This window comes from Paramormyrops kingsleyae, unplaced genomic scaffold (genome assembly GCF_048594095.1).
Source record: "Paramormyrops kingsleyae isolate MSU_618 unplaced genomic scaffold, PKINGS_0.4 ups41, whole genome shotgun sequence".
NCBI lineage: Eukaryota > Metazoa > Chordata > Actinopteri > Osteoglossiformes > Mormyridae > Paramormyrops > Paramormyrops kingsleyae.
In genome coordinates, this window is record NW_027325979.1 from 373196 (window position 1) to 390339 (window position 17144).

Here is a 17144-nt window from a genome sequence, read left to right on the forward strand (position 1 = left end):
GTCTTGGAATGTTCTGACAACGGTATTATATTTACATATCAGCAACTGATTGGTCAAGTTTTAATTTTTTGGGTATGGTTGCATCTGAATTGGAGGATGATCTGAAGAAGAACATGGCAAGTCTCATACAAACTGCTGGGATTTAAATATAACAAGGGTCCTAAACCAATACAAATTGAACAATATCCATTTCATTTCTAATAATAAGATAATTAAATTTGAATCTATTACTGTTCAGATATATTTATTCATTTTTCTTAAAACTGCAATCAGCAAAATAGGGACACCCTTTAAAATGAATAAAACTACTTTGTGAAGGTGTAGCATGTATGAGAAGATGTGTAATTCAGAATTTGTAAATTTTTCCAGAAAATGGTACAGGTTTGTTGCACAAGACAGGGAGAGTGTCACACCCTGCCTATCTGACCCTCCTGTTTCCTCCCCATTGTGGTCCTAATGAGCCACCCTTGGTCTTCCTTTGTCTCACCTCTCATTCCTGCCCTCATGTTAACTGCTCGCTGCTGCCTCTTGTTTGGTCCCTTGTTAGTCATGTATTTAAGTGCTTCCCAGTCCTGCACTTGCCAGTTCTGTCATTAATGTCAGTCCTACTTGTAGCCTGCCCATTCCATAGTTTTCTGCGCTCCCTGTCTTGATCCCCTGTCATCTGTTTTTTCTGGTTTCTTAGTTTTGAGTTGAATAAAACCCTGTTTGTTTGCCCTGACTCCTGCTCCTAAGTCCTTTGTCCTGAAAGAGGGCACATGTAGGCCTAGGAAAGGTGGAAGACAGAGGTACAACTAATGGAGTTATGAAAGAATGACAGGTACAATAAATAAATATAGGGAATAGAGTGGAGGCAGGCCGGGAATGTTCCCTCTGCAGCTTTGTTATTTTTTTTAGCTAGGGCATGGTCTGTTCCAATGCCCACCCTTCAAAAAACAGTGGTGCTGTAAGTGGCTTTTGTCATGCCTTTAATATGAAGCCATTTTTATTCTAATAATCTGAAAGAGAATTAACTGAGATGTTGGAGCTTCTATCACAGAGAGGTTTCCCCCTGACCGAACAAGTCAACAACACACACAGTTAAGTTCATAACTGCTTACAAGCCATTGTATAATTTCAGTTTTTCAGTTTAAGCAGAGAATGAATCAAGTGTTGTTAGGCATGTACAGTACATATACAAACAGAAAGAGACAAAGACATGCATGTAAGCTTAATTTGTACTTACCTGCCTTTTATTTAAGACTTACAATAAAATATTGAAAAGGTGCATAACCTACATATGCACACATGAACACACACACACACACACACACACACACACACACACACACACACACACACTGTTAAATTCTTAGATTCTTAAATACTTAGGCTGCTTGCTTTTTTATATTAATGATTTGTTAGGATTTGTGGTTAATGTTTTGATGACATAATAATAATAAACATTAAGAAACAAACATACTTATTCACAATAAACATATTTATTGACTATAAATCAGGCCACATAATTAAAATGGCATGTCCCACCTTACTAACTATACTGTCCGAATGTACCTGAAACATCCTCTTGAGAAAAAAACCCCGTACTAATCTTAACAACGCTCTTTTTTCTTTTTTTTATCAGACATCTAATTTTTTAGGTTTTATTCACCTGACATGTTTCGACGTTCGCTGTCGTCTTCCTCAGAGTGTTACCGGATGTTATCGGTAGCTCATTAGTTATCAGCTGATGTTCACGAAGGCGTGACCATCCCGTCTGGATTGACGGATCGGTCACGCCTTCAGCTGTCTGTTCGTCCCCTGTAGGATGTCACTATTACCATAGTGGCCCGAGGACCATCAACCGGGATGAGGGAGCATACATGCTCTCACACACCTGGAGTGACATCCTACAGGGGACGAACAGACAGCTGAAGGCGTGACCGATCCGTCAATCCAGACGGGAAGGTCACGCCTTCGTGAACATCAGCTGATAACTAATGAGCTACCGATAACATCCAGTAACACTCTGAGGAAGACGACAGCGAACGTCGAAACATGTCAGGTGAATAAAACCTAAAAAATTAGATGTCTGATAAAAAAGAAAAAAGAGCGTTGTTATAATTACTTTAAAGACATAATGAATATAATTGAAACCGTACTAATCTTGTTTGAACCCGTTATTATTATTATTTTTTATTCACACTAATATTCTCTCCAAAAATATAGGTTAAGGAAAAGAAAGAAACTTTTACTATTTTATTAAACAGCATTACAGTAAGTGGATAGGCCTATATGTTTTAGGTAGCCTACATTTTAAACGTTTTACCAAAAAGTATCATATTTTTGCTTACATACCGTAAAATTGTGATCAATATGACATGTAATCGCTAATTATGATTCAGCAGACCCCTGAGAAGCGGGGTGGGTTGTAAGTGGGAAACAGCGCGCTGATAGACACCAGGTGGGGCATGTTGGAAGGGCGGTTTGTGTTACTGTACGCACTGTCTGTGAGTCAAGCCGAAACTGACGCGTGTGCGCCGATGTCGCGCCGTGCTAACAAGCCGAGCGAAGCGGCTGCGGGACTCAACGCTTCCATCTGCCGCTTGCCCAGGCCGACTGTGACCAAGATTAGCAGAGGAAAGGACCGCGCCTCCAATCGTGACAATTATTCTCCACTCTACTTGCCATGTTTGTATCTTTCCTTTTCAGTGGTTCTAAGCTCTTCTACTGGTTTTCGACGGTTTTTAATGTTTCTCGAAACAGACGCACAACTAATTATTGTCAACAGATATGACGTTAAAGGTAATAGTTACTTACTACTTTTTTTTACTATTCACGTGAGTAAGATTTTAGAGCACAGTATCATATACATATTACTGTGATAAACATACGCAAACAGGAAACTACAACTGGAGTGATGAGGAAACAAGACTCTTGTGAGATGCAACTTCTTCTGTGTCAGAAGATCAAAAAATTGACCACAAAAGGGAAAAATGTATGATGAAATACATACACACCTAGAAGTTTAGAAAAGTCTAATCAATAAAAGTTCTGTTAATTCAAATGCAAAGTGTCTGCCTCTATGATCGTAAGATACCAAATGCAGTAATATATATTTATCTTTTGAGTAGCTGCGATACCTGATAAATCTGGTAATGTTTCACTTAGTATCTTCATACAAGGTGAATTAACATGACGTATATTACAGATTTTTGGGTAGCTCTTTACTTGAGGGGGCAAAAGTAACTTAGAGACTGATTAGTACTACTGAAGTACAAATCATGAACAAATACATTAACTGAATGAAATACATGAATGGTTATGGTAGATTAATGATGATGTTTGTAATACTGTGCCCTGTAATGGGTTGGCACTCCATCCTGGGTTGTTCCATGCCTTGTGCCCATAGCTTCCAGGATAGGCCCTGGACCCCCAGCAACCCTGAATAGGACAAGCAGCTTCAGAAAATGGATGGATGTTTATAATATGTAGTACTCCAGAATACACTATTCCCGAATAAAATGTTACATTTTAAAGAAATTTATATGCAAGCATTATGTATTGCAACTACTAAATTTAAACTCAGGGGTTTTATTAAACAGAAAGGTGTTGCTTGACAGTAAGTTAAGTCAAAAAGAGTAGATATAAATATAGTAAAAGCTTTCAAGCTAGCAATTTTAAATGATATTCTGCCTTGTCCCCTAACATCTACATTCCCACCATTTCTCTCACAATCTAATCGTTAATCATTCATTATACAATTAATCATTCATTAGTCATTAGTCTTCTCTAGTGGCTTTAACTATGACTGCACTCAAAGTAGTGAGATGTTACCCTCAAACATATACCACCCATATACAAGCCCCTGGAAGTGACTAAAAAAAGTGTCATAACACCTCCAAGAAGGTGAGCCTGCAGAAGAGGGTACTCTCCGTGAAAATGGTAAGGGGAGAGCATGTGGCTGAAAGATTTTTTTTTATTATTATTATTAACAAAAGTATTTCAGGCAATGGGTCAAAGATGCTTTCACATATTACAATCATTTATTTCTTTTGTCTTGAGATTTGTTAATGTTGCAACACCGATATATGTTAATAATGACACAATGCAACTAAATTATCTTTAGTTTTGGTTGTTAAGAACAACTCAAAACATGTTTAGGCATTCTTATTGTTCCGTATAACATTAAAATGACAGTATTGCCCTTTAGTGGTATGCAAAAATCCTGTGTAATGAAAACTGCCATTTCCTAGTCATTAGGAAATTTCTTTCCATTGCACCAAAGAAAGGTAAAATATGCAATTTTTGACTACAGATGTGTGTGTGTGTGTGACAGAGAGAGGGAGAGAGTCAGAGCTGCTAGGAATGAGAAAACACCTTTGGCTGAAATAACCAAGAGCTCAGATGACCCCCAGGGAAGTTTGGCTACATGTTTGGTTTCTATGCAAAACTTGACATTTATGGGTGAGGGGGACTGGAATTTCCTGGACCAGTCAAACTGTTCAGTGGGCCGCCCACTACCTGAGATGTGTTTCAGAGCATCATTCATTACTGTGACAAAACATGATGCTATACTTCAGCCACTGCTGGTGGTATGCTCTGCAAAGCTTCACATGGGTTTGGACTGAAGGATTGTGTGCGTGGAGGACTCCGGAGAAGACAACCAAACACTGTGGTCAGTGGTGTTGTCACTGTTGGATCATTCAGCGAAACCCTTAACTCCAGTTGCTCCAGGGACTATCTGACCCTGCTTTGTCAGTAGTACGATGTTTTGGATAAAAGTATCTGCGAAATAATATAGATTATGTGCTTATTGGGAGTACATCCAGGAGACACCTTTTTACCTTTTTTGCTTGTTATTTCAGACGATGCACTACACTGTAACAGCAGCCTTGCATCTTATATATGATTCAGAACAAGTTTATGCAAAGCAAGTTAATTAGGCATTTTTAATACCTTTGACGCAAACAGTTCAGTAATGATTTAAAGATTTGATCTTGCACCTTATGAATGAGCCACCTTAGCATCTTGTAGCTTACTTTTGCTTAACAGACATGCCCCATTCATCAAGGGTGACCACTTAATCCATGTCAGGGGGGACACGATGAGCTAGGACAAGGTCTGCAAACTACCATTTCAATTAAAAAAGCCTGGGTTTCACTTTCAGCAAAATAGGTGCACCCTGTGTGCTGATTGGTCAGTCACCTATAATAATGCATGTGTTACTAATATTAATATGAAACAGCTAGATGAGTCTTTCAATCAAGGAAACAAACCAGTCAGTGCAGATGAAGAACCAAACTAATTAGCTAAGCACAGGAGCCTTTCAGTTTTAAAGTAGTTTGTAAAACCTAACATGACATGGATTATGTGGTCATCCATCTATCCATCCATCACTTGTGTAGGGGTGGTCTGGAGTCTGGCCCACACCAAGTAATTCAACATGCATATTAGAAAAGCTTATCACCGTTATCCATATCTTTACGTTGATGGAAGTGATTATGGTTGCTTTGGAGTTGCCAGATGTGCCTCTGATGTACTTTCAGGGCTGTACTAAATCATCATCTGAGGTAGCACACTGGTAATCACACGGTGCATTTTACATTTTACTGGCTGTCAGCTGAGTGAGAAAAAAAACCCCTTTGCACCTCACAAAGATAGAGCTGATAAGAAGGTGCTCATCAGTGTTGGACCTGCAGTATTCATCTCTAGAACAGGCTCCTTTGGGGAGCAGAACTAGTGGTCTCATCTCCAATATAAGCAGCAAGTGCGTTGCAAGCTGGTCTTGCCTCTGATATGTATCTGCAACCCACAGCCTCACTGTGAAAGCAGCATCCCTTCTTTCACTTTTTAATTAGGAGTTATGATGACTATCTCAAATAATTTTCTGCATCTTGTTTTGTACCTTTGCAAGTATCACTACAGAGGGGTGCTTTCAGCAAAATTATAACAGCTTATATTCACCCCTCCAGATCATAGAGATAGGCCCTGTGGTATTGTTCTCACATGGTAAAATAAAGTTTGTTCATAAGATATGATTTAAACACTATCTAGAGAATTAATCTAGAAACAAGAACTATCAGGCATTATTTAGTAGCTGGTGTTGCAGTTTGGGGTGGAATGTAGTTTTTGGGCCCAGTTAAACCAAACTGAAGTTTTGTTGTACTTGTTTAGTACAATGACAATACAGGCATTCTATTTTTGTGTAACCTATGGTAGTAGGTACGTCATTTTCCATTGAAGCCTCTTATCTGATCACAGACAGGAGGGTGACATATATAAGTTTGCGAGGCTTTAAAAACTGAATGCAATTGTGCCACAGGACAAAAATTTTACTGTAAATAACACCCTCGCCCTGGAGGCGGTCTTCCTACTATAAAGCAGTTGGTCATATAACTTTAGTAGATGAATGCAAATTAATAGAGAAAAATGCTGTAATATGTACAGAATGATTTAAGGAGTCCTTAATGCTTGGGAAGAAAATCTGGATGTTATAGCCATAAGAGTTTTAAAATTGAATTTTATTAACAGTATTTAATATGAGGCATTAATGAATGGACATGCAACATGCACAGAAAAGCAGGAAATGTCAGGCATTTCCTGTTTAAAAGCTGGTCTCTGAGTACTCAGGGCTGATAGTACTGGGGGTGCTGCATGCAAGCTATACTGATGAGACAGCTGCATTATACTCAAGTGTTGAGTTGAACAGGAAATGCTAAGGACAAGATCACAGCCTGAAGCGGAGGGGGAGGGGTTAAGAAGCAAAGAGAATCCAGGACACTAAGCTAGACCGAAGAACTGAACCAGGAAATTCAGCGTTTGTAATGCCAAGACAGTGCAAAATAACAGAACCAAACCCAACACTAAGCCAGGAACTATTCACTGTAGTCAGGGGCGTTTGATGCACAGGCAGACCCAGGCTGAAGCGCAGGGGCCTCTGCTAAAAAGAGGGCCTCAACTAACCTTGCTTAGTACAAATTTATAACCCCCAAGTCAACAACCTGTACCAGGGCAGAAGTGTCTGTAAGGTTGCTAATGCCTTAGCAGGTAAGCATCCCAGTTGGCCTTGTAATGTGATCACATTACTGGAAGGCCCATAACCCCAAAAACAGCTCCATGGGTGCTACATAAATGGACAACCCTGCACTCTCACCCCAAGCTTACCTCTCATATGAAAGCAAGGTGGGATATTTTAAAATTAAAGAATTCCTATATAACTGAGAAATTCACATTTGGTTTTGTGATGTGGGCATTGTTAGGTTCACAGGGATGACACTTCAGTGCGAGTTGTCCACTTTACATTCACTTACCTAGTACTGCATTGCAGGCAGCATCAGGCAGACAGGGGTGCTGTGTGTATCTGTGCTCATGATTGGAAGGTGCCTAGTCCTGTGGTTGGCAGAGTGATTTCACCATTGGGTCCCTAACCCCAACTGCTCCAGGATGGGCTCACCCTGTTTTCTCAATTGTAAGTTGCTTTGGACAAGAGTGTCGGATAAATAATTAATTGAGTACACCCTGGACTGGAGGGCAGTTTATGACAAATGCTGAACAGGGAATTTCCTGATGGCAGTATGCTTAATTTTAGGCCTTTAGACTACAGCAGGAGATCAGAATACCTTGAGAAAGCCTGGGGAACACAGACTTAAAACCTTTAACCATGTAGTATTATCCACTGAGCCATCTTGGAAGTTATGGCAGCATAGTTTAAACAAATAAGAGGCCCCAGAACCATGGCAGGTTGCCATGATCTGGTACAACAAAATGAAACTGACTGTGAGTCTAAGAGCATCCTTCTGGGCATTCAAGAGCACCTCAGGGCTCACATTCAGGGATCAAAACCATGAGAGACACAAATAACAAGGTAATTATGAAGCAGTTCAATGTGCTATAATGATATTACAATGGGTTTTGTATTTAGGGAAGAAATAAAACTAGTAAATAAGATTGAATCCAACATTTTGGATTTTAAATGTTGTATTATATAAAGATATTCTTAACTGATATTCTTATCTGTACAATGGCTGGGTGGGTAGGTCTCACATTTCAAGGGGTTGGGGTTCATATTCTGCTCCTGTGTGTAGAGATTTCACTTGTTCTTCACGTTGTATAGATTTCCTGGGGGTATTTCAGTTTCCTGATGTAGTCCAAAACATGGGGTTAGGTGTAGGGCAATATTGCTTATAGTGTATGACTGTGTGTGTATATGGCTTACAGTGGGCTGGCAAACAGAGTCCTATGTTTCCTGTCTCCATGCTCACACAGCATGTAAAGGGAAAGGGGTTTGAAGATGGATGGATGGATGGATGGACTGAAAACTCAAGAACACACAGAACATGTACATATTCCAAAAAGTATGAACAGAAAAACTGGTACACCATCCATCCATTCATCCATCCATTCATCCATCCATTTTCTGGACACACTTGTCCTATTCAGGGTCATGACACCCCATTTTCACACACATTGGTACATCAATCAGAAATGCTTAAAATATATACAAGATTCTCTTTCTCTTTCTTTTGCTTCCTTTTGGAACACTGCCAGTTTACGTGACGAGCCAGTGTAATTCATCCCAGGATACATTATCACCCTGCTTCAGACTCATTTTGAATTAAATGACTTCTCTAAGAGACCTAGTCTTTCAATAAATACATTACCATATAGCCCTGTGATGGGTTGGTGGCTTGTCCTGGGCTATTCCTTCCTTGTCCCAAAGCTTCTAGGATAGGCTCTGGAAACCAGCGACCCTGCACAGGTCAAGTAGGTATAGAAAAAAGAGGAATGGATGGATGGATATCACCATAAAAAAACACAATTCTGATCCACAAATACCATGGCAATCAAAGATAACAAATACAAAAACAAGTGCTCAGATTTAGCAAAGCAGTGTCTTTCAGCACAAAGTGACATGTACTCTCCATGTTGCCTACAGCCTACATTTTCACTCTGTGGTCAACTTCATGAGAATTTTATAACATTTGAAGAGACTAATAACCCTGTACTGGATGTGACATTATAAGATGGATGCATTTGTTTGACTGAGAGCCAAGTCACAATGTGATTTTTTTGTTGAAATCAATGGTAGGCCAATGTGTTTAGAAAGATCAAGGTGAGGTAACCCTGATCCTGGAGTGCCAGTATCTAGCAGGTTTTCCATCCTACTTGGTCTTGGATGAACCACACCCGATCTCAGGCCGATAGTAACTCGTCAACTAGGACAGAGAACCTACTAGATACCAACACTCCAGGATCTGGACTGCCAATCCCTAACATAGAGTGCAAGGACACATAATGTTTTTGGAGTAAAAAAAAAAATTCCACTTCCAGCACCCATCCAGATAATGTGTCATCTCATCTGAACGCTGAAGACACCTGCAGCAAATGTCTTGGTCTAAGGGAGAAATCTGGAACCTCACGGAAGTAGGACATTAATGAGGATTCCTGCCTGGTCCCTGCTGAATCGTATTGAGTCTTTGCACCAGTGACAAATAACTTTTTACATCCTGTCTGTCTTCAGAAACTGTTTGATTTGGATTTTGGTATATGTAGTACAGTCGGCCCTTTGTATCAGTGTGTTCTGCATCTGCGGGTTCAACTACCACGGACTGAAAATATATATATATGTTTAAAAAAAAAGTTTCAAACAGCAAAAACAGGAATTTGCCATTCTTGGAGCACTGAAATCATGAAATATGTAGGCATACCTTGCCTCCTACAATTTCAGAGATTCTCAGTCTCTCTCCGACACTCGTTGATTGAGCATGGCTCACCTCACATCTCATTCATTTGCTACTTGTTTTGTGCAAACCTTTTTTTTTTTTTTTTTTATTGCCCACCACCACCCCCACCCCCCCTCTTCGGAGTACAACTTTATTTTACATTACATTCAAGAGCAAAGAGTGTGGCCGCTCCGAACTCACCAGTACCATGGAAAAAGGAAAAAAAAAAAAAAGAAAAACAGGGGGGGATACAGAAACAACAAGCGTAACAATAACAGGCATCAATCAACATGGGGAGAGGGGGAGAGAGGAGAAAAAAAAAAAGGTATACAGAAATAATAACACTAATAATGTAGGTGGGATGGAAAAAAAATTAAGTATAGGGGAATACAGAATACAAACAACCATAAGAAACATAACACTCGTCAAACAACAAGAATTATAACAACATCAGTGATGATGATAATAATAATTAATAATGTGACAAATCGGTATTATATATATGTAGCATACACACACGTGATCGTACCGTTATATATGTATATTTCAATTCCTAAATCTATAACATACCCTAAAAAGTAATAATAATAATGATATTGATCGCTCAACCATTCTTGTATGCATGTGCAAGTGTAGGTGTGACCTGATTTGTCATTGGATGTGCTGGCATTTAATGCCGTCAGGGGAGGCGGCAGCACTCCCCCCCCCCCCCACCCCCAAGGCGAAGGCAGGAGAACCAGGCAACCGAGGCCACCCTACCGCCCCCCCGGCACAAGGGCCCAGAGACAACCACCCGCCCAACCCAAGAGGGAGCCCGCGAGGGACTAAGGGGGCGCCAACCCCCGCATAGGGAGGCCAGCAGAGGGAGGATGGGCGGCGAGCCCCCCAGCCCCACCCGCAACCCCCCCACCGAGGCAGGCGGGTCCAGGGCCGAAGGGTCTTGGGTGGTCCACCAACCGGGACCACCCCCCCCCCCCCCCCCCCGGCGGATGGCCCCCCACACACCGGAGGAGCCCCAGCCCCCCCAGCTCGTCCCCCGGCAGGACGGGCCGCCGCCCACCGCAGCGACCCGGCACGCCTCCCCCCCAACACTGCAGGATGATCCAAGGGGAGCCCATACAAAGAGCCCCCCCCCCCCCCCCACCCGGAAGCGGACCCGCGGTTGTGCAAACCTTTTGTTTCGGTATAAAAAAAGGCTCCTAAAAAGCAATTAAGTGCTTGGTATTGAACATATATAGACCTTTTTGTCATTATTCTCTAAACAATACTGTGTACCAGCTATTTATATAGTATTTACATTGTATTAGGTATGATTTGTAATCCAGAGATGATTTATAGTATGTGGGAGGATGTGTGTAGGTTATAAGAAAATACTACACCATTTTATGTAAGACAAGGGACTTATTTTGGGGGGGGGGGTCCTGGAACTAATCCCTTGCAGATATGGAGGACAGACTGCACTCTGGATATTGAACATCATAAAATGGAAAAAAAACAAGCTTAACACAAATGGTTTATAAGTGTTAAGGACTGCAAGCTGCAAGGTTAAAAATTAAATAAGTGGCACTTTTCACAGATGGTACTCTCCAAATTGCTGTAATACTGTTACCAACAATTCATTTCTGTTGCAAAACTGAAACACCCGGTGTTTTAATATTCTCTGAAAAAAAGTTTAACCTAATATAAAGACATAAAAATTATATTAACTGTTGTAGCATTGAGAGCAAATGATTAAAATAAAGAGGTTAAATAGAAGACTGCAAGGGGATTTTTCATCAACTTTTTTCCAAGTTAACATCAGAACCCAATGAAGTGGGGAGTTTCAAATAAGGAAACCAGTACACTATTACAAAAACAGAATAAAGTGACTTCAAAGAGCTGACAAAAACTGCAAAAATGTATTTCCATTACGATTCACAAAGAACCACAGGGATACATTTAAAAGCTTATCTTATAAAGCATTTAAATAGTGACGTGCTTATTATATTTTGTTTCAGACACTAAACAATGTTTTATTATTTATGAGGGATTTTTAAAAAGGCCAGATAAATACCGGCCATCAGATACCCATAAACTAACAAATCATCAAGGGTGAGTTTCCCAAAGCCTTCTTAATGCTATGTCGTTCGTAAGTTGTGAATCTTGCAACGTAGAACTTACGAACGATGCAGCGTTAAGAAGACTTCAGGAAACTCACCCCAGTCTAATGCAGAAGTAATTATGTAATTTTAAATAATCCCAGAAAGGAATTTGACTGCTACCAGTCCCATTTATAGGTCTATCACCCATTAATTATTTGTATTAGCAAGATTGTGAAGTAACTTTTATCAGTACAAGTAATATAAATAACCAAATAAGCAACTATCATTAAAACTATCATCAGCCATAGCATTAAAACCACTTGTCTAATATTGTGTAGGTCCCCCTCATGCTGGCAAAACACAAGACTCCACAAGACCTATGAAGATGTCCGGTGGTAACTGACCCTAAGATACTAGCAGCAGATCCTTTACGTCCTGCAAGTTGAGAGTTGTGGACTTTATGGATCGGACTTGTTTATCCAGAACATCCCGTAGGTGCTCAATCAGACTGAGATTTGGGAAATTTCGAAGCCAAGTCAACACCTAAATACATAAGAACATAAGAAATTTACAAACGAGAGGCCATTCGGCCCATCAAGCTGGTTTGGGGAGAACTTAACTAAAAGCTCAGAGTTGTTAAAATCTTATCTAGCTCTGATTTAAAGGAACCCAGGGTTTTAACTTGCACTACACTAGCAGGAAGACTATTCCATACTCCAACTACACGCTGTGTAAAGAAGTGTTTTCTCAAATTCCAGCTATGGCCACGAGTTCTAGTATTTAAACTAATATTAAAGTAGCCATTTGGCCGAACAGCATCAAGACATCAATCTTATATACCTGGATCATGTCCCTCCTTAACCTCCTTTGCGCGAGGCTGAACAGATTCAGCTCAGCTAACCTCTCCTCATAAGACATTCCTCTAAGACTAGGAATCATGCCTTTTCCAAGGCAGCATGTCCTTTTTAAAGTATGGTGACCAAACCTGCACACAGTATTCTAGGTGGGGTCTTATCAAGGAATTGTATAATTGTAGCATCACACACCTAGAAATGTAACCCAACATCCTATTGGCCTTTTTAATTGCTTCCCCGCACTGGAGAGAGTGGGACATGGAAGCATCAGCATACACACCGAGAAATTTCTCATAATCAGCTACCTTAATTTCAGTGGAACCCATAAAATATCTGTACTTTATATTTCTGCTCCCTGTATGGATTACCTTACATTAAATTTCATCTGCCAGGTATCAGCCCAGTCGCTAATTAAATCAAGATCCCATTGTAGCCTCTGTGCTGCTAGTTTAGTATCTGCTATACCACCCACCTAAACAGTTAAACAGTTTACTGTATGTATTGGTGTCAATATCATTAATGTAAATTAGGAACAATAGTGGTCCTAAAATTGAACTCTGCGGTACCCCACTATGAACGCAGGCCCACTGTGACATTGTGCCTCTAATAACTACCCGCTGCTTCCTGTCTGTTAACCAGTTTTCAATTCAAGCTGCCACAGTTACTAAAATCCCTGCAGCTTTGAGCTTAAGCAAGAGTCGTTTGTGGGAGACAACATCAAAGGCCTTATGGAAATCTAAGTAGATCACGTCGTAGGCCTTTTTGTGATCAATTTCTCTTGTAGCTTCCTCAAAGAACTCCTCAAACCTCAAGCCATTCCTGAACTATTTTTATAGTGTGGCAGGGTACATTATCTTGCTGAAAGAGGCCACTGCCATCAAGGAATACCATTGCAATGAAGGGGTGTACTTGATCTGCAACAATGTTTAGGTAGGTGGTACGCGTCAAAGTAACATCCACATGAATGCCCGGACCCAAGGTGTCTCAGCAGAACATTTCCCAGAGGATCACACTGCCTCCGCTGGCTTGCCTTCTTCCCATAGTGCATCCTGGTGCCATCTCTTCCTCAGGTAAACAATGCGCACACAACTGGTCATCCACATGATGCAATAGAAAATGTGACTTGTTAGACCAGGCCACCCTCTTCCTTTGCTCCATAGTACAATTCTGACACTCACATGCCCATTATAGGTGCTTATGGCAGTAGATCAGGGTCAGCTTGGGCACTGTGACCTTTCTATAGCTACTCAGCTCCTTACGCAGCAAACTGCAATGCACTGTGGGTTCTGACACCTTTCTATCATAGCCAGCGTTAAGTTTTTCAGCAATTTCTGCTACAGTAGCTTTCCTGTGGGATGTGAGCAGACGGGCTCATCTTTGCTCCCCACGCACATCAACGAGCCTTGGCCTCCCATACTTCCACCGCCAATTCAACGTTTGGCCTTCCTTGGACCACTTTTGGTAAGTACTGACCACTGCATACTGGGAACACTCCACAAGACCTGCCATTGAGGAGATCCAACTCGTCTAGCCATCACAATGTGGCCCTTGTCAAAGTCCTGTGTCCAACACATCAACTTCAGGAACTGATTGTTCACTTGTCTAATATACACTCACCTAAAGGATTATTAGGAACACCTGTTCAATTTCTTATTAATGCAATTATCTAATCAACCAATCACATGGCAGTTGCTTCAATGCATTTAGGGGTGTGGTCCTGGTCAAGACAATCTCCTGAACTCCAAACTGAATGTCAGAATGGGAAAGAAAGGTGATTTAAGCAATTTTGAGCGTGGCATGGTTGTTGGTGCCAGACGGGCCGGTCTGAGTATTTCACAATCTGCTCAGTTACTGGGATTTTCACGCACAACCATTTCTAGGGTTTACAAAGAATGGTGTGCAAAGGGAAAAACATCCAGTATGCGGCAGTCCTGTGGGCGAAAATGCCTTGTTGATGCTAGAGGTCAGAGGAGAATGGGCCGACTGATTCAAGCTGATAGAAGAGCAACTTTGACTGAAATAACCACTCGTTACAACCGAGGTATGCAGCAAAGCATTTGTGAAGCCACAACACACACATCCTTGAGGCGGATGGGCTACAACAGCAGAAGACCCCACCGGGTACCACTCATCTCCACTACAAATAGGAAAAAGAGGCTACAATTTGCACGAGCTCACCAAAATTGGACAGTTGAAGACTGGAAAAATGTTGCCTGGTCTGATGAGTCTCGATTTCTGTTGAGACATTCAAATGGTCAGAATTTGGCGTAAATAGAATGAGAACATGGATCCATCATGCCTTGTTACCACTGTGCAGGCTGGTGGTGGTGGTGTAATGGTGTGGGGGATGTTTTCTTGGCACACTTTAGGCCCCTTAGTGCCAATTGGGCATGGTTTAAATGCCACGGCCTACCTGAGCATTGTTTCTGACCATGTCCATCCCTTTATGACCACCATGTACCCATCCTCTGATGGCTACTTCCAGCAGGATAATGCACCATGTCACAAAGCTCGAATCATTTCAAATTGGTTTCTTGAACATGACAATGAGTTCACTGTACTACAATGGCCCCCACAGTCACCAGATCTCAACCCAATAGAGCATCTTTGGGATGTGGTGGAACGGGAGCTTTGTGCCCTGGATGTGCATCCCACAAATCTCCATCAACTGCAAGATGCTATCCTATCAATATGGGCCAACATTTCTAAAGAATGCTTTCAGCACCTTCTTGAATCAATGCCACGTAGAATTAAGGCAGTTCTGAAGGCGAAAGGGGGTCAAACACCGTATTAGTTTGGTGTTCCTAATAATCCTTTAGGTGAGTGTATAATGGCAACTTTGACAGGTGCCATTGTAATGAAATAATCAGTGTTATTCACTTCATCTTTTAGTGGTTTTAATGTTATGGCTGATTGATGTATATCCAATGTTGTCTTACCTTTGAACCATTTAAATATTTATATATCAATGTCACACACATAATTTAGTCCACATTACAATGCTTCATCATATCGCATCAGTGCATATTCAGTACACAGCGCAGTTTCACAATTGGTGGGTCGTGGGACCATTCAGTGGGTCTCGAAGTGTGTGGTTAAACAGTAATAATTTTACTGCTAGCACCTCTCCACCCATGCCGGTCGACAAATATTACTGGTAATATATATATTGTTGTTATATGTTGTATTCACTATTACTTAAAATTTAAACCAATAAGTATTTGGCTCAAAATTTTACAAACTTGGATGTGCTGAGGTGAAACTAGTTCCACTAGGACCACTGGCATACAGTTTATATACTAATTTACTATGCAGAGTTCAGCTGCCAGATTTATCTGATGAAGTTATTTATAAATAGACACATTTAAATAATTCATTTTATTATTTACTGTTTGTAGGCAAGTTAGTATTTTCATGTAAATAAGATAAAATAATAATGAATATGACTGATATTACTTGTAAGAGATTGATAAGTTCCTCAGATAAAGGTAACACTTTGCCCTGATATCTATTTAAATGATGCCTTTATCCTTTTTAACACAGATAAGCAGGCTGTGAAAGTTTAGAAGCATGTGCAAATCATTTTTGAAGCTAGGAAAATTACCAACCAATCATATTCTTCCAAATAGCTGGGGGCGGGTGTGAGAGGCCTGGTCACCACGTCCCTTACCTCCTTCACAACCAATGTCATTTCAAGCGAAGCCACAAAGTGTGTCTGCTCAGCGCTCAGGATGGAAAGGGGGCTTTTGAGTCACTTGTGAACTGGTGAGTTCAAGTACTGAACAAGCTTGCTGCTTTAGATTGAGTGGAGCTCTGCTGACTGTATCACTGCATGTGTCTGATCTTCCCGGGGCTTTAGATACAATCTTTAAACCCGTAAACATGCTATGCACTTGTTTGATTTCAAAGAACTACATTATTTCTTCTTTATAAATCCAGGAAGGATGTATCATGGTGGGAAACAGCATCTTAAATATGACCGATCACCAAAATATTATTACATTTTATTGTGTTGTATCATATCGTATGACTCTACTGTTGAGTATTGATTTCGGTGTCTGTAACTGCAGGCATAGATTGTACATGGAGCTATTATCTAGGCTGATCACATCGATAAGGCTTTTTGTGACATGTTCTTAGTTCAAGCATCTAACTCTGGGAAAATTGTTTATTAAAATTCACCCACCTGGCAATTCTCTGTATAGGCCCTGATGGCGTGAAACTAAACACGACTTTAGGAGTGTAGACCAATCTGGACACAATATTTAGTACTACCTGTTATGTATGTAGAGCTTGAGAGTACCTATACAATAGGTTACACAAACTTACCTGTGTGAACATATCTGTTTATCACCATTGTTGCCCTATCCATCTGTTTAAGCAATAAGGCATTTTCTCTGTGCATTTTTCTCTGCGTACTTTTAGGGCTTTGCTATAATTGCAAAAAATATTGTGTGTTGTTACACTGACCTAGCCTAAGTTTACTAATCGGCGATATTATTTAC

At 40.7% G+C, this 17144-nt stretch overlaps 1 long non-coding RNA gene across 1 annotated transcript in view; it reads right to left on the minus strand.

Annotated features, from left to right (window-relative positions):
- Nucleotides 1–7382: 7382 nt before the first annotated feature.
- Nucleotides 7383–17144, minus strand: part of LOC140586347 (uncharacterized) — a 44027-nt gene continuing 34265 nt past the window's right edge. The window contains exons 2-3 of the long non-coding RNA XR_011988177.1: nt 8643–8732; nt 7383–8119 (exon numbers count right to left, since the gene is read on the minus strand). This is a non-coding gene — a long non-coding RNA (uncharacterized lncRNA). The remainder of the gene's footprint in view (nt 8120–8642; nt 8733–17144) is intronic.